The 26367-nt window shown below is 48.5% G+C and overlaps 1 protein-coding gene and 1 pseudogene across 1 annotated transcript in view; one reads left to right on the top strand and one right to left on the bottom strand.

Moving 5' to 3' along the window:
• The window catches only part of LOC126950211 (zinc finger protein 680), a 473756-nt gene that overhangs the window by 98901 nt on the left and 348488 nt on the right, over nucleotides 1-26367 (top strand). The gene's annotated exons all lie outside the window — the stretch shown is intronic.
• On the bottom strand, nucleotides 19357-22520 carry LOC126950911 (elongation factor 1-delta-like; annotated as a pseudogene).

The raw sequence follows: 26367 nt of genomic DNA, 5'->3' as shown, positions 1-26367 counted from the left end.
AGCCCCTCCACGAGGACAATGGACGCGCAGATGAAATGAACCTAGATTACCAGGCGATGGCCAGACGTGGTTGCCCGCTTCTCATCCTACAGGAATCATGCAGCACCTCTGAGAGAACTGGGAGGACCAGAGTTTCCTTGTTGGCAGATGTAACCGGAATTCACTGTTCCAAAAGGATCACAGCAGTCGAGTCCTTGCACGGTGACGGTATTGAGAAGGAAACACTCGTACAAAAGTCCCCATGAGAGTTGTCCTCCGTGAACAGGGAAACGTTGACTGTGGAAGTCTTTGAGCCAGACCCAGGAAACCCTAGGCCCAGGAGAAGCGTGGGAGTCATGAAAAGACGAGGCTGGTATGCAGGCCACATCCCAGCCAGCCTCAGTGCATCCCACTCCCATGTGTTTCCCCGAATGACAGCCGAAATCGAAAGCTGGCCCGAATGGCCCGGGACTGTGCTGCAACTGATCCCCAGCACGTTGGAGTCCTCCCACATGGGCACCGGGCCAGGGTGCGGACCGCTAGTGCGACGGAGGGAACGCGGCGGTGGAGTCAGAAGTACCTTCCGTCTTCATCTGGAAGCACCTGTTTAGCAGATGAAGCTGGGGGACCCCATGCACACCTCACCAGATTGCATCCTCACCCCATCTGAGCTAACTGCTGCCCACTCTCTCAGTCCCCGGAATGAAATCCCAAGACGATGGAGGAGTGCCCGCCTCATGACCTCACGACGTGAAGCGGCTGCTCGGCTAGGAACCGAATTCGAGGGGGATTCGAGGAGCCCTGCGCACAGGACTGCTAGAATCTGGACCGGCTTGGCCACAGGAAAATGAGGCACTCGGAGGTTTCTGTTCTCGGGTGTGGTGTGCTCCTCTTTCTTGTTAGCAGACTTGCTGTTTTGCGGGGGGGAGGTGCTTAGGGCTCCCGCGAGTCTCAGCCAGTCCCACAGTTCACCCCGGATTCAGGAACCACGGAAAACAATAAAGGACACGGAGCCCCGGAACCCAAGAAGAACCTCACAGAGAGGCGGACCAGAAGGTCGGTGGACTCGGGAGTGGGAGGGGGTACATGAAAAGAAAAAAACAATAAGGGCTGCAGTGCTTGAGCCATATTCCCATCAGCAGACGCCACGTACACGCACACAGCACACAGGCAAACACAGACACACGCCCACACAGACACACGCATGTGCGCATCCACACACACACACACAGTGTCGCCTACACACACGGGCAGCCAACACTCGAAACAATCCCGCACAAATACACCTCCGGGCACCTTCTCAGGCTGCGCGGTTCTGCTCCGCCAGGAAGCCCCTCCCAGGAGAGAGCACCCCGAGAACACAGGCCTGCTGTAGTCAGAAATCACGGGGGGGGGGCAACGTTCAAGGAGACTGACCCCCACTGGGTCCAGGCAGGCTTGACGCATGGCGCGGATCCTTTTGGATGGTTAGGGATTTCGCGGTGGATCCCTGGGCCTTCCCCTGACGTTTCCTCAGGCTGGATTGCCCTGCCCTGTCCTAGATGGTGAGACTATACCGTGGATCCCCCAGAGAACACAGGCGAGAGCCCAACACCGACGCCCATCACAGAGGTCCCCCCTCTCCGCTAAGCCGCCGGGACTCGTCGCCAGGCAACGAAGACCTTCACTGTGACGCAAGCCAGGGCTCAGCACTTGCGCCAGGTGCCCGGCCACTGGCGCATGCGCACTCGAGGGGCTGGCTCGGGCGCCAGGCTGGCATGGTTCTCTGCCTGCCTAAGCAAGGAACATGGTGCAGGCAGAGCCGGCCTGGTCTGAGGGAAAGGGCTGCCTCCGACTACCATTGCGGGCCTCGAAAAGTCTCCCCCAAAGGGCCTCCCGGGGCCGTCTCCGTGGTCGGCTCCCCCTGGAGGAGGAGGCGATCGGAGACTGTGAGGTGGGCGCTGAAAACGGCTCTTCGGACTTCATTCCCGAAAACGGCTCTGCGCAGGAATCGGGTCCCAGAGGCTTGGGAATGCACTCTGGTGAGTCGTTGAGGGCTCTCCGGCTGATGGATGAATACCTGAGACCCCAGAGGAGGGTTGCGGGGCCCTTGAGCTCACTGCCTCCCTTCATCCTGGGCTGTTTAGGGACTCCTGCTTCTCAGCACGGCAGTTGGAGAGAAGCGGGAACTAGGACCAAGGGAAGGACACGGTGGAGAAGGGGTCTCACCCCTGGAACTGGCATCCCACGGGGGCACGTGAGGTGGAGAGAGGGTCTCAGAGGCCGTCTGCGGCGATTGCAAGATCGAAGTGGTTGTCCACCAGTGCTGTTGAGGGGCACTGTGGATCCCCCGTGAGAGCAAAAGAAAAGCAAGACCCGCCTGGGAGAACGAGAAGGTTTGTGCTGGAGTCCAAGTCAAGATCACGGATTCTTGCCAGAGGAATCAAGAGCCTCCAGCAGAGTGCAGACAAACCTGGGCCCTACAAAGAGACCACGACCCACGACCAGGACTGAAGTCAGCCCACTCCAAGAGCCTTGTGCCCCCTGAAGTTCCTGGCAGCCCAAAGATCCGAGGCGAGAGGCCGTTCCACCCAGCAACAGCCCCTCCACGAGGACAATGGACGTGCAGATGAAATGAACCTAGATTACCAGGCAACAGCCAGACGTGGTTGCCGGCTTCTCATCCTACAGGAATCATGCAGCACTCTGAGAGAAATGGGAGAACCAGAGTTTCCTTGTTGGCAGATGTAACCGGAATTCCCTGTTCCAAAAGGGATCACAGCAGCCAAGTCCTTGCACCGTGACGGTGTTTAGAAGGAAACACTCGTAGAACAGTTCCCATGACTGTCATCCTCCGTGAACAGGGAAACGTTGACTGTGCAAGTCTTTGAGCCAGACCCAGGAAACCCTAGGCCCACGATAATCGTAGGAGTCATGAAAAGAGGAGGCCGGTATGCAGGCCACATCCCAGCCAGCCTCAGTCCATCACAGTCCCATGTGTTTCCCGGAATGACAACCGAAATCAAGCTGGCCAGAATGGCCCGGGATTGTGCTCCAGTTGATCCCCCCACACGTTGGAGTCCTCCCACATGGGCATCGGGCTATTTTGCTGACGGCTAGTGCGACCAAGGGAACGCAGGAGTGGAGTGGGAATTACCTTCCGTATTCATCTGGAAGCACCTTTTAGCAGATGAAGGTGGGGGACCCCATGCACACCTCACCAGATTGCATCCTCACCCCATCTGAGCTAACTGCTGCCCACCCTCTCCGTCCCCAGAATGAAATCCCATGATGATGGAGTAGTGCCCACCTCACGACTTCATGTCGTGAAGCGCCTTCACGTCTGGAACCGAGTTCGAGGGGGATTGGAGGAGCCCTCGGCACAGGACTGCTGAGATTTGGCCCCAGTTTCGCCACAGTAAGACGAGGCACTCGGAGGTTTCTGTTCTCAGGTGTTGTGTGCTCCTCTTCCTTGCTTGCAGAGTTGCTGCTTTACAGTGGTAGGTGCTTTGGGCTCCTGGGAGTCTCAGCCAGCCCCGCAGTTCATCCCGGATTCAGGAACCGTGGAAAAAGTAAATTACACCAAGCCCCGCAGCCCAAGCAGAGGTGCACAAAGGGGCTTCCCCAAGGTCGGATTCCTTGAAAAAACATTTTTCAGTCGTTCAACCATATTTCTTTCCGTGGATGCCACGTACATACCCACAGATATACACAAACACTGCAACAGTCACATGCAGTCATCCAACATTCACTACACTCCCACATACACACCCAGCCTGGCAGCTTGTGAGGCTGTGCCCTTCTTCTCTGCCAGGAAGCCCCTCCAGGGAGAAGGCACCCCGGGAAACACAGGCCTGCTGTAGTCAGAAATCACAGAGGGGCAACTTTTAAGGAGACTTAGCCCCACTGCGACTAGGCCTGCTTGAAGCTCCCGGGGATCTTTTTGGATACTTAGAGATTTTGCGATGTATCTGTTGGCCTTATCCTGACTTGTCTTCAGAATGGCCTGCCTCTATTGTATCCTGGATCATGGGTGTGTCCCATGGATACCCAAAGTAGACACTTGAAAACGCAATGTGTACGCATGTCACAGTTTCCCCTCTTCGCCAAGTGGCAGAGACTTGTCACCAAGCAACTAAAGCTTTCACTGTGACTCCAGCCGGGGCTCACTACTTGCTCCTGCTGGCCTCCCTCTGGCACGTGCGTGATGCATGCTCAGTCTCCAGGCTGTCCAGGTTGTCAGCCTACCTAAGCAAGGAAAATGGTGCAGGCAGAGCCTGCCTGGTCTCAGGAAATAGGGTGCCTGCCACAAGCACTGCGGGACCTTAGAGTTCTTTACTGTAGGGCTTCCTCCTTTTGTCTCCGTGGTCATGTCCTGCTGGAGGAGGACAGGCTTTGAGACTGTGAGTTGGGCCATGGAACCTGTGCTTCTGATTCCATTCCCGAAAGAGGCTGTGTGTAGGAATCGGGTCCCATTGGGCTGGGGATACAGTCTTGTGAGTTTTTGAGGGGTCTCTTTGAGGTGGAATTTTTAGTTAAAACTCTGGAGGACGGTGTTAGCAGAAGATTGCTGTGTCCTTAAGCTCACTGTCTTCCTTCATCCTGGGACTCGCAGGGGCTCCTGCTTCTTAGCACAGTCGTCTGGGAAAGGCAGGAACCACGACAAAGGCAAGTCCAAGGTGGAGCAGAGGTCTGACACCTGGAGCTGGCATCCCACCGGGGCAGGTGAGGTTGAGAGAATGTCTCAGAGGCTGTCTAAGGGCGATTTCAAGCCTGAAAAAGGTGTCCAGGAGTGGTGTTGAAGAGCACTGTGAACTCTCCACGAAAGCAAAGGAAAATCAAGTATCACCTGGGAGAACAAGGAGGGCCCATGTTAGAGTCCAAGCCACTTTGAGGGATTCCTGTTAGTGCACTCAAGAGCCTCCTGCAAAATGCAAACCACCTCAGTCCCCACAACGAGATCACTACCCACAGTCTGACCTGCAGCCAGCTGTACTGCAGTCTCTGTTGACTCTGAAATCCCTGGCAGCCAACCACATCCATGATGAGAGGAAGTACCACCCAGCAACAGCCCAATGAAAGACCCTCTCCACAGTGACAAAGGTTGTGCAGATGAAATGAAACACAGCCTAGATTACCAGGCAAAAGCCAGACACGGCTGCCTGTTTCTTATACTATAGTAATAATGTAGCTTTTTGATGGAATAGAGAAAATAAGAGTTTCCATGTTGGTGGAAATAACTGGAATCCACAGTTCCAGCAGTATCACAGCTGCCCAGTCATTAAAATGTGACAGTGCTCAGAAGGAGTGAGTCATCCAATGGATTTTAATGATGGTCATCCTCTGTGACCTGGAAATGTTTACTTGGAAGACTGAGCCAGAGCATGGAAACCCTAGGCCCGGGAGAAGCATAGAAGTCAGGAAAAGAGAAGGTCAGAGTGGAAGCTAAAGTTCATGCAGCATCAGTCATCCACCCCACTGCCATGTGGCTCTGGGAATGAAAGTCCAAAGGAAGAGCTGGCCAGAAAGGCCACAGTTTGGGCTTCAATGGTTTCCTGAACGTTGGATTCCTCCTTCCTTGGAATCGGGCTATGGTGTGGAAAACTTCTGCAATGAAGGGAATGCAGTACTAGGGTTGGAAGCACCTTCTGTGACATTTGTCTGCACCTCTCCTGAAGGGGAAGGTTCGGGATCCCATCCACACCTCACTAGATTGTATTCTCACCCATATCCGACCTTATTGCTGCTCACACTCTCCGACGCAGAATGAAATACAAAGACGATGGAGGAGTGCTCGCCTCACCACCTGAAGCTCCTGCTCTGCTGGGAACCAATTTCAAAGTGAATTCAATAGGCCCTGCGGACAGGACTCCTACGCTTTGGCCCAGGGTTGTCCTCAGTACAATGAGGCCTTGGGAGGTGTTCCTTCTTGGGTGTAGTGTTTCTAGAAGAATGGCTCCATTGCAGGGAAAGGTGATTTGAACCCCTGCGTGTCTCAGCCAGTCCCCCCACTTCACCGCAGTTTCAGGAAACACGGAAAAAACAAACACGCCGCCTGGCAGCCCAAGCAGAGCCACACAGAGAGGCGCACCAAAGGTCAGTGGACTCAAAAGGACAAGCATCCCAGTGCGAGAGCCACGTGAGCCACATCCTTTCAGCAGACACCACTTAAACGCACACACATAAACACACACACCCCCACACCGACACACGCACATGCAGACATCCAACACTCACAACACTCCCAGAGAAACACACTGCCCAGCAACTTCTGCAGCTGGGCGGTTCTGCTCCACCAGAAAGCCCCTCCGGGGAGAGAACAGCGCCGGAGAACACAAGCAGGCTGTACCTATAAATCCCAGGGAGGCAAGTTTCAATGAGACTCACCCCTACACAGTCTAGGCAGGCCTGAAGCATCCTGCGGATCCTTTGGGATCCTTAGGAATTCCGCGCTGTATCCCTGGGGCTCCTCTTGACGTTTCTTCAGGCTGGGTCGCCCCTGCCCACTTCTAGGATCGTGGGACTATCCCATGGATCCTTCAGAGAAGACAGGCGAGAGTCCACGGGGACGCATGTCCACAGAGGTCCCCTTCTCTGCCATGACGCAGGGACCCGTTGCCAGGCAACAGTGGAATTCACTGTGAGGCAAGACACAGCTCACCTCTCGTGCCTGGCGACACGCTACTGGTGCATACGCATTCGCGAGGCGCACTCTGGTGACTGATTGTCAGGGCTGTCAGCCTACCTAAGCAGAGGAAAACGGTGCAGGCAGAGCCTGCCTGATCTCAGGATAAAGGCTGCCTGTGACAAACACTGTGGGACCTTAAAAGTCTTGACCACAGGGCCTCTTCTGGCCATCTCTCTGGTGGTGTCTCGCTGGAGGAGGAGGTGACTCGAGACTGTGAGATGGGTGCTGGAAACTCCTCTTCTGATTCCATTGCTAAAACAGGCTGTGAGCAGGAATTGGGTCCCATGTGGCTGGAAATACAGTCTTGTGAGTTGTTTGAGGGGTCTCTGGGAGATAGAATCTTAGTTAAAACTACGAGAGGATGGTGTCAGCAGAAGATTGCGGGGCCCTTGAGTTTACTGCCTCCCTTCATTGTGGGCCTCCCAGGGGCTCCTGCTTCTCAGCACGGCTCTCTGGGAAAGACAGAACCATGTCAAAGGCAAGTCCAAGGTGGAGCAGAGGTGTCACACCTGGAACTGGTATCCCACCGGGGAATATGAGGTTGAGTGTCTCAGAGGCTGTCTGGGGGCGATTGCAAGCCTGAAAAAGATGTCCAGGAGTGCTGTTGAGAAGCACTGTGTACCCTCATGAAAGCAAAGAAAAACCAAGGCTTGCCTGGGAATACGAGAGAACCCGTGCTGGAGTCCAAGCCACCCTGAGGGATTCCTGCCAGTGGACCGAAGATCCTCCTGCAAAATGCAAACTACCCCAGTCCTCACATCTAGATCACTACGCATAACCGGGCCTGCAGCCAGCCGAACCGCAGTCCCTTTTCTTCCCTGAAATCTCTGGAAGCCAAGAAGATCCATGGCAAGAGGAAGTACCCAGTGAAATGAAAGTCTCCACAATGACAAAGGATGTTCAGATGAAAGGAAACACAACCTCGATTATGAGGCAAGCGCCAGACATGGCTGGCTACTTCTCAGCCTATAGGAATCATGCAGCCCTCTGATGAAATAGGGAGAACAAGAGTTTTTTGTTGGTGGTGGTGGTGGAAATAACGGGAATCATGGGCCCAAAAGTATCACAGCTGCCCAGTCCTTAAAACGTGACAGTGTTTAGAAGGAAACATTCATGCATTGGATTTCCATGAGAATTGTCCTCCATGAACTGGGAAACGTTTACTGTGGAAGACTTTGAGCCAGACCATGGAAACCGCAGGCCCAGGAGAAGCATGGAAATCAGGAAAAGAGAAGCCCAGAGTGGAAGCTAAAGCCCACGCGGCATCAGTCATCCATCCCACTGCCATGTGACTCCAGGAATGCAAGTCCAAAGGGAGTGCGGGACAGAAAGGCCACAGTTTGGGTTCCAACCATTCCCCAAACGTTGGATTCCTCTTTCCTGTGAAACGGGCTATCATATGCAAAGCTTCTGCAATGAAGGGAATGCGAAGATGGAGTTGGAAGCAACTTCAGTGACATCAGTCTGCACCTCTCCTGAAGGAGAAGGTTCTGGATCCTATCCGCACCTCACCAGGTCAGCTCTGCCTCACCAGATTTTATCCTCACCCATATCTGACTTCATTGCTGCTCACACTCTCCGACCCAGAATGAAATACCAAGACAATGGTGGAGTGCTGGTCTCAGGACCTGGAGCTCCTGCTCTTTTGGGAATCAAATTCGAATTGGACTCAAGGGGCCCTGCAGACAGGACTCCTATGCTTTGGCCCAGGCTTGGCCTCAGGTAAATGAGGCCCTAGGCCTTGTCTGTTCTTGGGTGTGGTGTGCTTCTCTTATTTCTAGAAGAGTGGCTCCATTGCAGGGAAAGGTGATTTGAATTCCTGCATGTCTCACCCAGCCCCCTCTTCACCGCGGTTTCAGGAACTGCAGAGAAAGCAAAAAACAGGCAGCCTTGTAGCCCAAGCGGCGCAACACAGAGGCCACAAAAGGTCGACCAACTCAAAAGAACGAGCGTCCCAGTGTGTGAGCCACATCCTTTCAGCAGGTGACACTTACGCACACAGAAACACACACAGAGACACACACATGTAGACATCTAACACTCACAGCATTCCCACAGAAACACACAGTTCAGCAACTTCTGAGGCTGCACAGTTGTGCTCTGCCAGAAAGCCCCTCCAGGGAGAGAGCAGCCCTGGGGGGTTGCTACAGGCAGGCTGTACCTAGCAATCACAGTGGGGCAGCTTTCAAGGAGACTCACCACTGCACCGTCTAGGCAGGCCTGAAGCATTCTGCGAATCCTTTGGGATCCTTAGGAATTTCGGGCTGTATACCTGGGGCCCCGCTTGACATTTCTTCAGGCTGGATACGCCATGCCCACATCTAGAATCGCGGGACTATCCCATGGATCCCTCAGAGAAGACACGAGAGTCCAACACTGACTCACCTCCACAGAGGTCTCCTGTTCTGCCAAGCCGCAGAGACCCATCACCAGGGAACCGTGGCCTTCACTGTGATGCGAGAGACAGCTCATATCTCGCGCCTGGTGCCCCACGACTGGCTCATGAGCATTCCCGAGGCAGGCTGGGGCACCTGAGTGTCAGGGCTGTCAGCCTGCCTAAGCAGAGGAAAATAGTGCAGACAGAGCCAGCCTGGTCTCGGGAAAAAAGCTGCCTGTGACAACCACTGCGGGACACTAAAAGTCTCAGCCATAGGGCCTCCTCGGGCCATCTCTGTGGTCGGTCCCACTGGAAGAAGAAGCACATCTAGACTGTGAGGTGGGCACTGGAAACTGCTCTTCTGATTCCATTCCTGAAAGAGGCATTGTGCTGGATTCGGGTCCCACAGGGCTGGGAATACAGTCTGGTTAGTTATTGAAGGGTCTCTGAGTGATGTAGTCCTAGCTAAAACGCCTGAGGGAGGTGTCAGTGGGAAACTGCCAGACCCTTGAGGTCACTGTCTCCCTACACTCTGGACCTCTCAGTGGCTCCTGCTTCTCAGCACAGCTCTCTGAGAAAGGCAGGAACCATGTCAAAGGCAAGTCCAAGGTGGAGCAGAGGTCTCACACCTGAAACTGGAAAACCATGGGGGCAGATGAGGTTTAGAGGCCGTCTGGGGATGATTGCAAGCCTGAAAAGGGTGTCTGGGAGTGCTGTTGAGGGGCACTGTGGATCCCCCATGAAAACAAAGAAAAATTAAGTCTCACCTGGGAGCACAATCATCCCATGCTGGAGTCCAAGCCACTTTGAAGGATTGCTGCCAGTGGACTGAGGAGCCTCCTGCCAAGTGCAAACCACTCCAGTCCCCACAATGAAATCACTACTCACAACCCGGCCTGCAGCCAGCCGAAAGGCAGTCTCTTTTGATCCCTGAAATCCTGGCAGCCAAGAAGATCTGTGGGGACAGGAAGTCCCACCCAGCAACGGCCCAATGAAAGACCCTTTTCTCAATGAAAAGGACACGCAGGTGAAATGAAACACAGCCTAGATTACCAGACAAAATCCAGAAATGACTGGCTGCTTCTCATCCTATAGGAATCATGCAGCACTCTGCTGGAATAGAGAGAACAAGTTTCCTTGTTGGCGGAAATAACAGAAATCCACAGTTCCAGCAGTATCACAGCTGCCCAGTCATTAAAATGTGACAGTGTTTAGAAGAAAACACTCATGCAATGGACCCCCATGAGGGTTGTCCTCCATGAACTGTGAAACATTTTCTGTGGAAGACCTTGAGCAAGACCCAGGAAACCCCAGATCCACAAGGAGCGTGGAAGTCAGGAAAAGACAAGGCCAGAGTGGAAGCCAATGCCCAGGCAACATCAATCATCTATCCTACTGCCATGTGGCTCCAGGAATGAAAGTCCAAGGGTGGACCCGACCAGAAAGGCCACAGTTTGTGCTCCAAGAGTTCACGGCACGTTGGAGTCCTCCTTCCTCTGAAGCTGGAGACGGTGTGGACAGCTTCTGCAATGAAGGGAATGTGGGGATGGAGTTGGAAGCACCTTCTATAACATCTGTCTGCACGTCCCCTAAAGGCGAAAGTTCAGGATCTCATCCAGTCGGATACACTAGATTGTATCTGCAAGCGCTCCAGTGGGTGAGACCCATCCTTTCACCAGACCCCACTTACACGCACACTCAGAAACACACACACACAGACACACTCACACTCGAAACATTCAACATTCAACACTCGCAACACTCCCACAGAAACACGCAGTCCAGCAACTCTTGAGGCTGCACGGTTCTGTTCCACCAAGACCCTCACGGGAGAGAGCAGCCCCGGGAAACACAGGCAGGCTGTACCTAGAAATGACGGAAGGGAAACTTTCGAAGAGACTCACCCCCATGCTGTCTAGGCAGGCCTGAAGCAACCTACGAATCCTTTGAAATCCATAGTGATTTCGCATTTCGCGCTGCATCCCCCGGCTCCCCTTGACGTTTCTTCAGCCGGGGTTGGCCTTGACCATTTTGGGAACGCGGAACTATCCTGTAGATTCCCCAATGAAGATAGGCTTGAGTCCAACACCAAGGCATGTTCACAGAGGTCTCCTGCTCCGCCAAGCCGCAGGGACTCGTCGCCAGGCAATGGTGGCGTTCACTGTGATGCGAGCCAGGGCTCACCGCTCCTGCCAGGTGCCCCACGTCTGGTGCATGTGCATTCGCCAGGCATGCTCCATCACCAGGTTGTCAGGGCTGTCAGCCTGCCTAAGCAGAGGAAAATGGTATAAGCAGAGCCGGCCTGGTTTCGGGGAAAAGGCTGCCTGCAGCAAACACTGAGTGACCCTAAAAGTCTCGACCATACAGCCTCTGTGGTCAATCTCGCTGGAGGAGGAGGCGCTTTGAGACTGTAAGGTGGGCGCTGGAAACTACTCTTCTGATTGAATTCCCGAAAGAGGCTGTGTGCAGGAATTGGGTCCCATGGGGCTGGGGATACAGTCTGGTGAGTGGTTGAGAGGTGTCTGAGAGATGAAATTTTAGCTAAAATGCCAGAGGAGGGTGTCAGCAGAAAATTGGCAGGCCCATAAGCTCACTGCCTCCCTTCATTCTGGGCCTCCCAGGAGCCCCTGCTTCTCAGCATGGCTGTCTGAGAAGGGCAGGTACCACGTCCAAGGCAAGTCCAAGATGGAGCAGAGGCCTCAGGCCAGGAACTGGCATCCCACAGGGGCAAATGAGGTCAAGAGAATGTCTCAGAAGCCGTCTGGGGGCGATTGCAAGTCTGATAAGTGTATCCAGGAGTGCCGATGAGAGTCACTCTGGAACGTCCATGAAAGCAAATGAAAATCAAGGCTCACCTAGGAGGATGAGAGGGCCCATGCTGGAGTCCAACTCACATTGAGGGATTGCTGCCTGTGGAACCAAAAGCCACCTGCAAAGTGCAAACCAACCCAGCCCCCACAACTAGATCACTACCCACAACCTGGCCTGCAGCCAGCCAAACCGCAGGCCCTTTTGATCCCTGAAAACCATGGCTGCCAAGAAGATCCCTGAGAAGAGGAAGGCCCTCGCAGCAACTGCCCAATGAAAGATCCTGTCCACAATGTAAAAGGACATGCAGATGAAATAAAACAGAGCCTCCATTACCAGGTAAAAGCCAGACACGGCTGGCTACTTCTCATCCTATAGGAATCATGCAGCCCTCCCATGGAATAGGGAGAGCAGACGTTTCCTTGTTGGTGGATGTAATGGGAATCCACAGTTCCAAAACTATCACAGCTGCCCAGTCCTTAAAACCTGACAGTGTTTAGAAGGAAACATTCATGCAATGGATCCCCATAAAGGTTGTCCTCCCTCAAGTGGGAAATGTTTACTGTGGAAGACTTTGAGCCAGACCTAGGAAACTGTAGGCCCACAAGGAGCATGGAAGTCAGGAAAAGAGAAGGCCAGAGTCGAATCGAAAGCCCAGGTAGCATCAGTCATCCATCCTACTGCCATGTGGCTCCGGGAATGAAGGTCCAAGGGAGGAGCTGGCCAGAAAGGCCACATTTTGGGCTCCAAGGGTTCCCCGCACTTTGGGGTCCTCCTTATTCGGAACTGGGCTATGTTGTGGATAGGTTGTGCAATGAAGCGAATGTGGAGATGGAGTTGGAAACAGCTTCTACGCCATCTGTCTGCTTCTTTTCTGAAGGTGAAGGTTCAGGACCCCATCCATACCTCACCAGACTGTATCCTCACCCCTATCCGACCTTATTTAGGCTCACACTATCCCAACCAAAATGAAATATGAAGATGATGGAGGAGTGTCTGCCTTAAGACCTGAAGCTCTTTCTCTGCTGGAAACCAAATTCGATTGGATTCAAGGAGCCCTGCAAACAAGACTCCTATAGTCTGGCCCAGGGTTGGCCTCAGGACAATGAGTACCTGGGAGGTGTCTTTTCTCCGGTGTAGTATGCTTCTCTTATTTCTAGAAGAGTGGCTCCTTTGCAGGGAAAAGTGATTTGTACCCCTGCGAGTCTCAGTCAGCTCCCCACTTCACCGCGGTTTCAGGAACCACGGGGAAAAGAAGAAACACAAAGCCCCACAGCCAAAGTGGAGGCACACAGAGAGGCGCACAAGAGGATTGACTGACTCGAAAGAACAAGCGCTCCAGTGCATAAGTCACATCCTTTAACCAACCCCACTTCCAGGTACACAGAGAAACACGTACACACAGACACACACACAGACATCAAACACTCGCAACACTCCCACAGAAATACACAACCCAGCACATTCTGAGGCTACCCGGTTCTACTCCACCAGGAAGTCGCTCTGGGGAGAGAGCAACCCTAGGGAACACAGGCAGGGTTTACCTATAAATCACCGGGGGGGCAACTATCAAACAGACTCACCCACACACTGCCTAGGCATGCCTGACACATCCTGCGGGTCGCCTGGGATCCTTAGGGATTTTGATCTGCATCCCTGGGAGTCCGCTTGAGGTTTCTTCAGGCTGGGTCAGCCCTGCCCAATTCTAGGATTACGGGACTATCCCGTGGATCCCTCAGAGAAGACAGGTGAGAGTCCAATGGCGACGCACATCCACAGAGTTCTACTGGTTCTCCAAGCTGCAGGGACCCGTGGCCAGGCAACGGTGGCGTTCACTGTGAAGAGAGCCGCAGCTCACCACTCACACCTGGTGCCCCGCGACTGACCTATGCGCATTGGCTAGGCAGGCTCAGGTGTCCCGCTGTCAGGACTGTCAGCCTGCCTAAGCAGGGGAAAATAGTACAGGCATAGCCAGTCTGATCTCAAGAAAAAGGCTGCCTGAGACAACTCACTGTGGGACCCTAAAAGTCTTGACCCTATGGCCTCTTTGGGGCATCTCCGTGGTTGATCCCGCTGGAGGAGGCATTTGGAGACTAAGGTGGGCGCTGGAAACTGCTCTTCTGACTTCTTTCCCCAAAGAGTCTGTGTGAGGAATAAGGTCCCAGAAGGATGGGTATACAGTCTGGTGAGGTGTTGAGGGGTATCCGGGTGATGGAATCATACCGGAGATCCCAGAGGAGGGTGTCAGCAGAAGATTGCCAGGCCCTTGAGCTCACTGCCTCCCTTCATCCTGGGTCTCCCAGGGGCTTCTGCTTCTCAGCACTGCTGTCTGGAAAACAAAGGCAAATCCAAAGTGGAGCAGAGGTCTCACACCTGGAACTGGCATCCCATGGGGGCAGATGAGGTTGAGAGAGTGTCTCAGAGGCCATCTGGGGCGACTGCAATCCTGAAAAGGGTGTCCAGGAATGCTGTTGAGAGGCATTGTGGACCCTCCATGAAAGCTAAGGAAAATCAAGGCTAGCCTGCGAGGACAAGAGGGCCTGTGCCGGAGCACAAGCCTTGTTCAAGGATTCCTGCCAGAAAACCAGAGAGCCTCCTCAAAGTGCAAACAACCCCAGCCCCCACAATGAGACCACTATCTGCAACCTAGAGGGCAGCCAGCCTACTCCAAGTCCCTGTTGCTTCCTGAAATCCCTGGCAGCCAAATACTGTATACAGAGACTGTCCCACCCAGCAACAGCCCAATGAAAGACCTTCTCCACAATTAGAAAGGACCTGCAGATGAAAGGAAACAGGGCCTAGATTACCAGTCAAAAGCCAGACACAGTTGCCTGCTTCTCATCCTACAGGAATCATGCAGCCCTCTGATAGAAGCAGGAGAACAAGTTTCCTTGTTGGTGGATATAACAGGAATTTACAGCTCCAAAAGTATCACAGCTGCCCAGTCATTAAAACATGACAGTGTTTAGAAGGAAACACTCATGCAATGGATCCCCATGAGGGTTGTCCTCCGTGAACTGGGAAACGTTTACTGCTGAAGACTTTGAGCCAGACCTAGGAAACCCTAGGTCCATGAGGAATATGGAAGTCAGGATAAGAGGATGCCAGTGTGGAGGCCACATCTCACCCAGCATCAATCTATCCCACTTTCATGTGGCTCTGGGAATGAAAGCCCAAATCGTGAGCTGGCCAGAATGGCCCCGGTTTGCTCTCTAACTGTTCCCCAGCACATTGGAGTCCTTCCACCTGGGCACCGGGTCATGGTGTGGACAGCTTGTGCAATGAAGGGGATGTGGGAGTGGAGTTGGAAGTACCTCTTGTGTCATCTGTCTGCATCATTTTTGCAGGTGAAGATGCGGGACCCAATCCACATTTCACCAGACTGTATCCTCACCCCATCTGACCTTATTGCTGCTCACACTCTCCATCCCAGAATGAAATCCCCAGAAGATGGAAGAGTGCCTGCCTCACGACCTGAAGCACCTACTCGGCTGGGAACCAAATTCGAGATGGATTCAAGGGGCTCTGGGAATGAAACCCCAAATTGGGAGCTGGCCAGAAAGGCTGCAGTTTGCACTGTTTCCAACTGTTCCCCACACGTTGGCATCCTCCCACCTGGGCACCAGGCCACGGTGTGGACAGATTGTGTAATGAAGCGAATGTGAGAATGGAGTTGGAAGCACCTTCTGTGTCATCAGTCTGCACCTTTTTTGCAGGTGAAGGTGTGAGACCCCATCCTTATGGATTTTGCGGTGTATCCTTGGGGCTCTGCTTGAGGTTTCTTCAGGCTGACTCACCACTGCACTCTACTAGGATCATGGGACTATCCTGTGGATCCCCCAGAGAAGAGAGACTAGAGTCCATCTCCGACACACCTCCACAGAAGACTCCTTTTCTGCTAAACCACAGGGACTAGTCGCCAGGCAAAGGTGGTGTTCACTGTGATGCGAGCTGTGGCTCACTGCTGTCTCCTGGTGCCCTGAGACTGGTGCATGCCCATTCGCGAGGCAGGCTCAGGCGCCATCTTATGATGGCATCGTCCTAGATTAGGCCCCATAGAAACTGAGGAAGTTGTTATCAGCCATTTATACCCTGAAAACATTAGTTCACCAAACCCTTGGTGGGGCATGGGTAGAAACTCATTAAAGTAGTCCTGGATGGTGCACAGAGTGGGAAGAAAACAGAGAAACCCAGAAAGGCTAAGCCTGAAGACGGCTCCAATCCTAGGAGATACTATTATTAAGTCCATCTTATGGAGGAGGAAACTGAAACAAAGGAAGGGAACTTGATCAAGACCATGTTGCCCCACAGTAGATGAGCCAAGATCCAAACCCAGGTAACCTGCCTCACCATCAGAGCCTGGACTCATAACCTCATGCTGCAGTTAAGCAGTTTTGCACTGTGGCTAGATACACAGACTCTGTGTTCACATCTCAACTTCTCTGCTATTTCCATTTCTGTGACTGTAGGCAAGTTACTTCTCTGTGCTCAGTTTCCTTTTTACTGTAAGGACAGTAGCACCTGCCTTGAGGGGGGTATCTTAAATAAGTTAACAGCTGCAACATGTTTAGAACATTGCCTTGGGCTGGGCACTGTGGCTCACGCCTGTAATCCCAACACTTTGGGAGGCCAAGGCGGGTGGATCACCTGAGGTCTGGACTTCGAGACCATCCTGACCAACATGGCAAAACCCCGTCTCTACTGAAAATACAAAAATTAGCCGAGTGTGGTGGCATGCACCTGTAATCCCAGCTACTTGGGAGGCTGAGGCAGGAGAACCACTTGAACCTGGGAGGTGGAGGTTGCAGTGACCCAAGATCGCACTATTGCACTCCAGCTTGGGTAACAAGAGTGAAACTCCGTCTCAAGAAAAAAAAAAAAGAACAGTGCCATGTGCATAGTCACCATCTAGTAATAGTATCATCAATTATGCCTGAACCCTGGAAGCTCATATGTCCTTGAAGAGTTTAAAATTCTGGACTTTGAAATGCCAGACTGTGGGATCCTGGAATCTGTCAGCAGCATGCTAACATCTTCCGGCTGCAGAATTGTATGCTTCTTTGCCGGGTTGGAAGGTGCAGGGTAGTGCATTTACCTAGTTCTGCTTCACTGTGGTGTGATATCAAAGGCTTTCATTCTCCTTCCCCTGCATGCTCTCTCACTCAGATTCATACAGGCATTCTAGTCCTGCTTGACCCAATGGGAAAACAAGAGGGTGAGGAGTGAAGGTGGGTGGGTGGGTGCACTTGTTCACTTAACCATTCTGCCTCCAACCATGATGAGCTTGTGCGCTTAGGGACTGGGTCCAGAACTAAAGTGTTCTTGCTCTTTCTTTACATTTAAGCCTCAATTTGCAGCAATCTTAGAGCTTCATCTTTCCCTGTGATCCTGTCTGGGTATTTTTGCTGGATGGACATGCATTCCCTCTGCCAGGGGTGGAGAGTCTAGGGCCTGGCCAGGCAGCCATGGCAGATGAGAAGACAGTCCACATCAGCTTCATTGTGTTGGGTTATTTTTCTGCTGGCCCTTGGCACATTCCTAATGAGCCATTATTAGCCTCATTTCTACAGCACCTTCTGCAGCAGTGTCATGGTGACCAGGGATGTCATATAGAACATGTGCCACTGTTGCCCAAGGCAGATGGTGGTAGGGCTTGGTGAGGGCAAGAGGACTGGAGACTGTCCCTGTATTCCATCAATCCTGATCCTTCAATCATCTTTACATTCTCATTTTGACTCCCTGTTTTCTTCTTTCTGCTCTTCTGAGCACACGTCCATGCATCCACACACCTGTCCATCCACCCATCTATATCCATTCATCCCTCTATCACATAGCATTAGGATTGACTAGAGGACCCCAGAATCTACAGTCATTAACTAGGCACCATGGAGAAGACACAATGAAACACAGCATATTATCCATGTACTTAAACCAAAAGTCAATGAGTACTTTACTCCCTCCAGGCACTCCTGTTTTAGGATGTTGTTTGGCCCTCATCCTGAGATTTTTGGTGCCTTTTGTAGTGCCATTTTATAGCAGAGAAGGCTGAGGCTCAGAAAGTGTGGTTCTGCAGCTGAGTGGCAGCATTTGTATTGGAGCTCAGATATGCAGATGTAAGCATCACCCTCCACTTTGAATTCTCTACCACAGGGCCCTGGAGTTGCTTCGCATTTTGGGGTGGGTCTGGTCTCACCTTGGTTGAATGTATTAAGCAGTGCTCTATCTTTTGTTGTCTTAATGTATTCCTAGCCCTATGACTGCTTTAGTGATGAGAAGAGCACTACTTTTCAAGTCCTGGGTTCTAGTCCCAGTTCTGTCCCAAACTTTCTGTGTGACATTTGTCTGAGCCTCAGCTTTTTGAATTGCAAAATAGGACACAAGCCTCTATTTTGCAGAGCCTCACGGGATATAAAGATCAGAGAAAAGATAGGTAGAAAAATAGTTTTTAAACTCTAGAGTGTTGTAGGAGAGTGAAAGACTGCTGGTTACCTAAAATCCTGAGGAAAGAACATGCCAGTTTCCAAATCAATTTTTGTACTTTTTCATTTTCTCTTTAACTTTAGATACAAAAAATATTTTTGGGGTGGGGGGGGGGGGGGGGGAGGGGGGAGGGGGGAGGGATAGCATTAGGAGATATACCTAATGTAAATGATGAGTTAATGGGTGCAGCACACCAACGTGACACATGTATGCATATGTAACAAACCTGCACATTGTGCACATGTACCCTAGAACTTAAAGTATAATAATAATAAAAAAAATTTATGAGGTATGCTTTTAAGAGAATCCTATTGAAAACCAAACCAGTGGGTTTTTTTTGAAAATATTTTAATTTACTCATTTGTGTTAAAAATATTGCAATGTAAGCAAGCATTTCTAACTTTAATGATGATTTCTCTCAGCTCCTTTAACATTTATTTCTCTGATTTTTGGCTCTACACAAGGTTTGAAAACTTTACTTTCGTTTTTGTAAATTATCTTTATTCCTCTCACAGATTTGTAGTGTTTTTCTTCTACTTGGTGTTATGCAGCCTGTTTTAAGTAATTTATTTTTTTAAGGAATTAATTTTGCTATTTTTCTCTTTTTGGCACACTGCATGTTTGAATTCAAGCACTTATATCTGGTTTTCACTTGATTTTAGCCAAAAGGCTGAGAAGCAATTATGTCTGCTTTTCAGTTTTAGAAACTTATGAGTCACCAACTCCAAATATTGACTTTGATTTTGAAAATGTATTCTATAAAAATAATCAGACTTGTTTACTCCATCTCATTCTCCCTGTCATACATGTATATGTTAGATTTTATTAATATAATTTTTCTCCTTTTATTTGTCTTTACAGTAATTAATTACTGCTTCGTGTTCTAGTTCACTAATCTTCTCATCAGCTCAGACTAATTTAATGTTTCACACATATGTTGTATATTAAGTAGACTGATTATATTTTCAATTGTTTCCTTCACATTTGGCTGTTTTTTTCTCTTTCTTTCTTTCTTTCTTTCTTTCTTTTTTTTTTTTTTGCTGGTCTCAGTTTTTAATCATGGCAGGGCCTCAAGCATGTGCGCGTGCGCGCACACACACACACTAAGGCTTCAGACCTTGTTGAAAGCTGCAATGTCGACACTCTGCATGTGCTCTTCAAACTTGGTGATCTCCTCCCCCAGCAAGTCTGTCCCCGCCTTGTCATCCTCCACACACACTGAGCCTGCAGCTTCTGGATACCATAGCCCACGGGCACCAGCTTAGAGTCCCCCTAGAGCAGCTGGTCCAGCTGGATGGAGCACACACAAGCTTCCGGCTGGGCCATGTTAGTCTCAGCATCCCAAGGCTTGACATCCAGCAGGATGGAGGACTTGCCACCAGTGCGGGCTTCTTGGCGTTTTTCTCTGTGTACTGCCACAGTCACTCCTCCCGCAGCAGTACGGCCTCCTTGTCCTCCTCCTCATTGTCACTGGCAAACAGGGCAATGCCAAGACCAGCACAGTCGGGGAGACCCTAACCCAGTGGTGCTAGAGGAATTAAAGACACACACATAGAAATATAGCCTGTGGAACGGGAAATCAGGGGACTCACAGCCTTCAGAGCTGAGAGCCTTGAACAGAGTTTTACCCATATTTAGTGACAGCAAGCCAGTGATAAGCATTGTTTCTACAGATCATAGATTAACTAAAACAAGAAACAAAGGGATGGGCTGAAACAAAGGGTTAGGCTCTGTCTAGTTATCTGCAACAGGAACATGTCCTTAAGGCACAGATTGCTCATGCTATTGTTTGTGGTTCAGGAACACCTTTTAGCAGATTTCCCACCCTGGGTGGGCCAGGTGTTTCTTGTTCTCATTCTGGTAAACCCACAACCTTCAGGGTGAGTGTCATGGCCATCACTAACGTGTCACAGTGCTGCAGAGATTTTGTTTATGGCCAGTTTGGGGGCCAATTTATGACCAGATTTGGGGGCCTATCCTCAGGAAGTCAATGTCATTGTCCTCATCATCCTCTGCTGGTTTGGCTGGCTTCTTAGTTGGCTCCACTTGGCTCATGAGAGACACATTCTGGGTCTGCGGGGCTGTGGTGCCCAGGCAAGCTCTTCTCCAGCATGTTCAGCTGGGCCTCCAGCTTGGAAATGGCCTGCTGCAGTTCCTGCACCAACCTGCACAGGCTCTGGTTCTCCACTTCCAGACTGGTGATCTGGAAGACGAGCTCATTGTTGTTTCCGCTGGGTCCGCTGGAGGCCCCGGGACATGAGCTTGGGGCCTGAGCTTCTGGCCAGGGATTTCTGGAAATTTTCTCTGGCTCTCGCAATGTCATGGAGGATCATGCTGGTGCTGTTCTCCTGGTAGGAGGCACCGGCCACAGCCTTGTTCATCTGCTCGAAGAATCTCCTTTCTGCATTGTCATATTTTAACTTGTCGAACCAGATCTTCTCATGTACTAGGAAGTTTGTAGCTATTTTTCTGATGCCAGCCAAGGATGCAGTGACCAGGAAGGAGGAATCGGCGGATGCGGGCCACCTGGGGAAAGGCTGGCTGTTTTTCAAATATGGCTTGTTGCTGGGCACAGTGGCTCATGCCTGTAATCCCAGCACTTTGGGAGGCCAAGGCGGGCGGATCACCTGAGGTCGGGAGTTGGAGACCAGCCTGACCAACATGGAGAAACCCCATCTCTACTAAAAATACAAAATTAGCTGGGCATGGTGGTGGGTGCCTATAATCCCAGCCACTGGGGAGGCTGAGTTAGGAGAATCACTTGAACCCAGGAGGCAGAGGTTGTGATGAGCCAAGATCATACCATTGCACTCCAGCCTGGGCAACAAGAGCAAAACTCCGTCTCACAAAACAAAAAACAAAACAAAACAAAAACCCACACACACACAAAACAAACAAATGTGACTTGTCACCCTTATAACTTCTTGTACTTTTCACATTATTAGTATATTTTCTGTTTCCCCCATTGTCTTGGATTAAATATTTTATTATTTTTTTTTATTTTTATTTTTATTTTTTTGAGACGGAGTCTCGCTCTGTCGCCCAGGCTGAAGTGCAGTGGCCGGATCTCAGCTCACTGCAAGCTCCGCCTCCCGGGTTCACGCCATTCTCCTGCCTCAGCCTCCGGAGTAGCTGGGACTACAGGCGCCCGCCACCGCGCCCGGCTAGTTTTTTTTTTTTTTTGTATTTTTAGTAGAGACGGGGTTTCACCGTGTTAGCCAGGATGGTCTCGATCTCCTGACCTCGTGATCCACCCGTCTCGGCCTCCCAAAGTGCTGGGATTACAGGCTTGAGCCACCGCGCCCGGCCTGGATTAAATATTTTAAACCTAAGTCCTGTAACTGTGGGTAATATAAGTTGTAATTTGGTTCTCACTTGTGAAAGATATCATGTTTGCAATGTCTGCAGTTAGCTTATGTTGTTATTATTATTATTATTTTTTGTAGACAAGGATTTTTATTTTATTTTTTAGGGTGTTTTTTAAAATTATACTTTAAGTTCTAGGGTACATGTGCACAACGTGCAGGTTTGTTACATATGTATACCTGTGCCATGTTGGTGTGCTGCACCCATTAACTCGTCATTTACATTAGGTATTTCTCCGAATGTTATCCCTCCCTCCCTCCCTATGTTGTTATTTTTTCATTTGTCTTATGGCAAGTTGGACAACCCACAGAAATTTGTTATTTGTGTGTTCACCCGTATCTAAGAAGAGCACTAGCTTCTTAGTTTAATTACTTTCTGGATTCTTCCTTTGGTTTTCTTTTGTACCTGGAAAGTTCTCATATGTTTCTTAATATTCTACTAAGGATTTTTAAAGTTCTTGTAACTTTCTCAGAATTTTAGCATGTAAAATATTTTTATATTTAAAGATTTCAGAATACATAATATCTTTCCAAAATGCACAAATATCAACAGCATATACCTGAGGAAATTATTTTACAATTTTCTTGTGTGACAGACAATAGCATCTCATGAGAAATCTCAAGTCGTATCAGTTAGAACATATTCTTTCCTCAATATACCATAATTTTTAATACTAAAAAATTGATTTTATATTTTTACAAATATCTGAAGTAAATGTACTTAACTGTAGAGAATAATACCTACATATGGCCAGAATACTGTTTTTCTGTATCAGTAAGACAATGCTGGCAAAATTACTGACCTAAATTCAAGTTTTTGGCTTTGATCACCATGCTTCTTCATTAGCACGTTTCTTTTGTTTCTTCTTCTTCCTCTTCTTCTTCTTCTTCTTCTTCTTCTTCTTCATTTATTTATTTATTTTTTTTGAGACACAGTTTCACTCTTGTTGCCCAGGCTGGAGTGGAATGGTGCGATCTTGGCTCACCACAACTTTCACTTCCCAAGTTCAAGTGATCCTCCTGCCTCAGTCTCCCCAGTAGCTGAGATTACAGGCATGCGCCACCATGCCCTGCTAATTTTGTATTTTTAGTAGAGACGGGATTTCTCCATGTTGGTCAGGCTGGTCTCAAACTCCTGACCTCAGGTTATCCACCCACTTTGGTCTCCCAAAGTGCTGGGATTACATTCGTGACCCACTGCGGCCGGCCAGCACTGTTCTAAATCAATAAAAATGATCTCAGTTTAAATTTTCCATTTGATTAAGAACTTAATTTTAAAATTTTATTTTTTGAGGCACCATCTTGCTTTGTCACCCAGGTAAGTGCAGTGTCAGGATCACAGCTCATTGCAGCCTCAGCATCCTAGGCTCAAGTGATCCTTAAATGTCATAATTAATTAATTAATTAATTTTTTTTTGGTAGAGATGAGGTCTCACTATATTGCTCAGGCTGGTCTTAAACTTCTGGGCTCAAGTAATTCTTCTGCACTGGCCTCCCACAGTGCAGGAATTACAGGCATGAGCTGGTGCATCCAGTACTTTTAAATTTTTTAATGAGATTTCTATTTGGCTACATATTACTTGAATTCATTTTCATCAATAATTTTCATTGTTATTTACAATGCTCAGAAAATACTACCTCCTGGGTTTCTGCTTTCATAAATTCAACGACATATATTAGGCCTGAAACCTTTCCATTTAAAATAATTGTCTGGTGTTTGAAAAGAATGGATATTTTTATTTACTGGCCAAAATTGCTGCCCATTTATTTATATGCCTAATTAGTCAAACTTTCTAATAAAGTTATTTAACATTATTTATGTTCATACCATTATTGCATAGCAAAAGATTTAATTTCTTTAATTACATTAATGGCCTTAATGTAACTTAGTATAAGTAAAAAATGTGACAGAGGCTGGGGAGGAAGTGGTTGAAGAAAGAAAAAATGTTGATGGACGTGGACCAAGTTTCACTTAGGAGAAATAAGATTCAATGATTAATTGCACAGAATATTGACTATAATAAATAATAATGCAGTGTATATTTCAAAATTGGTATAAAAAGATTTTAAATGTTTTTGTCACAAAAGTATAATAAGTATGTGAGGTAATGAATTTGTTACTTAGCTTGATTTAAACATTTTACAGCATAAACATAAAAATATGACAGTGTACCCAACAAATACATACTTAGGATGTTATAATTATATAATTATATTGAGGCAGAGTGTTGCTCTGTCACCAGGCTGGAGTGCAGTGGCATGATCTCCGCTCACTGCAACCTCCGCCTCCCGGGTTCAAGCAATTCCCCTGCCTCAGCTTCCTGAGTAGCTGGAATTACAGTTGCGTGCCACCAGGCCTGGCTAATTTTTGTATTTTTAGTAGAGATGGGGTTTCACCAAGTTGGTCAGGCTAGTCTCAAACTCCTGACCTCGTGATCCGCCCACCTTGGCCTCCCAAAGTGCTGGGATTACAGGTATGAGCCACTGCGCCCAGCCAATAATCACTATTTTTATAAAGAAAATACCGTTTTTTAAAGAGAGAAGAGATTATAGAAGTCAGAGACAAGTACAATTTATTGTGATTGGAACTAAATGCTATCAGAAGATTTACTATGTATGTGAAATTCTTTGACAAACTTTATGAACTTCAACTGGTCACAGGAAATCTCATTGTGCTCCTCTTTCTTTTTAAAGACAAAGTCAACTTTACTACATTGCAATAATTTTTCTTAGGGTAAAACTTGGGATTCACAATTATCTCAGGGTTAATGGTGAATGTATTTTAAAAATTCTCTGATAGTCCTGACTGATCTTAGTAGGTCTAGTTCGGTTCTCATTGAATTGGATCACCTCATAGTCCCTTAATAAGCCAACTTTAAGAGAAATATACTTTCCGTTTTTTGAGAATTGTTTGAGTCATTGCCTGATGCAAGTAACAGACATAGACATGAACAGGTTACAAAAGATAAATAATGTCCTTAAGGTACCAAAAAAACTTTTTAAAACTGAGTCTCTTAGGACTCATCCCATGTAAATGAGTCCAAAAACACAATAATAACTAATAAAATACAGTTTTCTGCAATGGAAGATATCTGAGGATCACTGAAAACAACAAAGTTGGCCAGCCGCTGTGGCTCATGCCTGTAATCCCAGCACTTTGGGAGGCCGAGGCGGGTGGTTCACAAGGTCAGGAGTTCAAAACCAGCCTGGCCAACATGGTAAAACCCCATCTCTACTAAAAATACAAAAATTAGCCAGGTGTAGTGGTGTGTGCCTGTAATCCTGGCTACTTGGGAAGCTGAGACAGAAGACACTTGAACCCAGGAGGTGGAGGTGGCAGTGAACTGAGATCGCACCACTGCGCTAGAAATAAAAAAGAAGATATAAAAAATGAAAAAGAAAGAAGAAAGTGGATTACTCACAATAGCCAAGATATGGAATCGACCTAAATGGTCATCAACAGTTGAATGAATAAAGAAAATGTGGTCTATTTACACAATGGAATGCTATTCAGCCCTTAAAAAGAAGAAAGCCTTGTTATTTGCAAAAAGCTTAATGAACCTAAAGGACATTATGCTAAGTAAAATAAGCCAGCATTGGAAAAAAATTTTTAAAAAGATCTCATTTCTATGCAGAGTGTAAAAGAAAAATCAAACTCATAGAAGCAGAGAGTAGAATAATGATTGCCTGCAACTGTGGGTGGAAAAGATGTTGGCCAAACATAATGGGTCTTTCCTACATCTGTTACCTTAACAGATGTTATTTTCCTTGTAGTTTTGATTCACTAGGGAATTGAAACATATCCTGAAGAATCAAAACTGAAGGAATAATGTATTTGTTAAAGCAATGCAGGTTGTATACTGACATTTCAGAGGCTTAGCAAAATAATATATTTTCTTCTCACATTATCCCTTATGGTTTTTTCCTTGATAAAAAGACTTCCTCATGATATTTTAGTAATCATTTCTTCTTTCATCTTCTATCTGCATCCTCCTCTTTCTTCTGTGAATAAATTAACAAAGAGATGCAGAAAAGACACATTTGCTTTTTACCCACACATCGCTTCCACTCACTAGTAGTCAACGTAAATAGAGCTGAGAACAGCAGTTTTCTGGCAGGACACTTCTCAGCAATAAACAAAACCCTGAAAGAAAAGTGTAGATTTTTCATGAAAAGCTAATGTATTTTAAGCAAAATAAGCACATGCATCAATAATAAAATGCTTGTGGCAAAATATAGATCCGTTTTATTGATTTCTATGGAGCTCAGGTAATATTTGACCAAAAGCCAGGCAATATACAGCAGAAAAAGGAATATTTTTTGAAATAAGAATATTGTGAAGTTATTCTGTCAAAAGAAGTAAAAATATTGTGACCTCATACTAACAGTCTCATCTATAGTTCTACAACATCAAATGCTTTTTATTAAAAATTGTATTTTATACAGGTATCCAATTTGTATCACCCTCCTTCGCTATTTCAATGCCTTCTCCACTTTATATCAGTGGGAAACAGGCCACCTGGTCCCTGGAAAGCATGTGGTGCTATTGCTACTTTAACGATGATGAAAAAATGCACTTGTTTGGGTGGTACTGATGTGCCCAAAGGACTGTTTTTTTTATTCTTCTCTAAATTTACTGATAAAATAAAATTCTTAACTAAGAAGACTTTATCTCATTCATGTATATATTA

The sequence above is a fragment of the Macaca thibetana genome, chromosome 3 (assembly GCF_024542745.1).
Source record: "Macaca thibetana thibetana isolate TM-01 chromosome 3, ASM2454274v1, whole genome shotgun sequence".
Lineage (NCBI taxonomy): Eukaryota > Metazoa > Chordata > Mammalia > Primates > Cercopithecidae > Macaca > Macaca thibetana.
The sequence above is the reverse complement of the archived record's forward strand: the minus strand, read 5'-3'. Positions and strand labels throughout refer to the sequence as shown.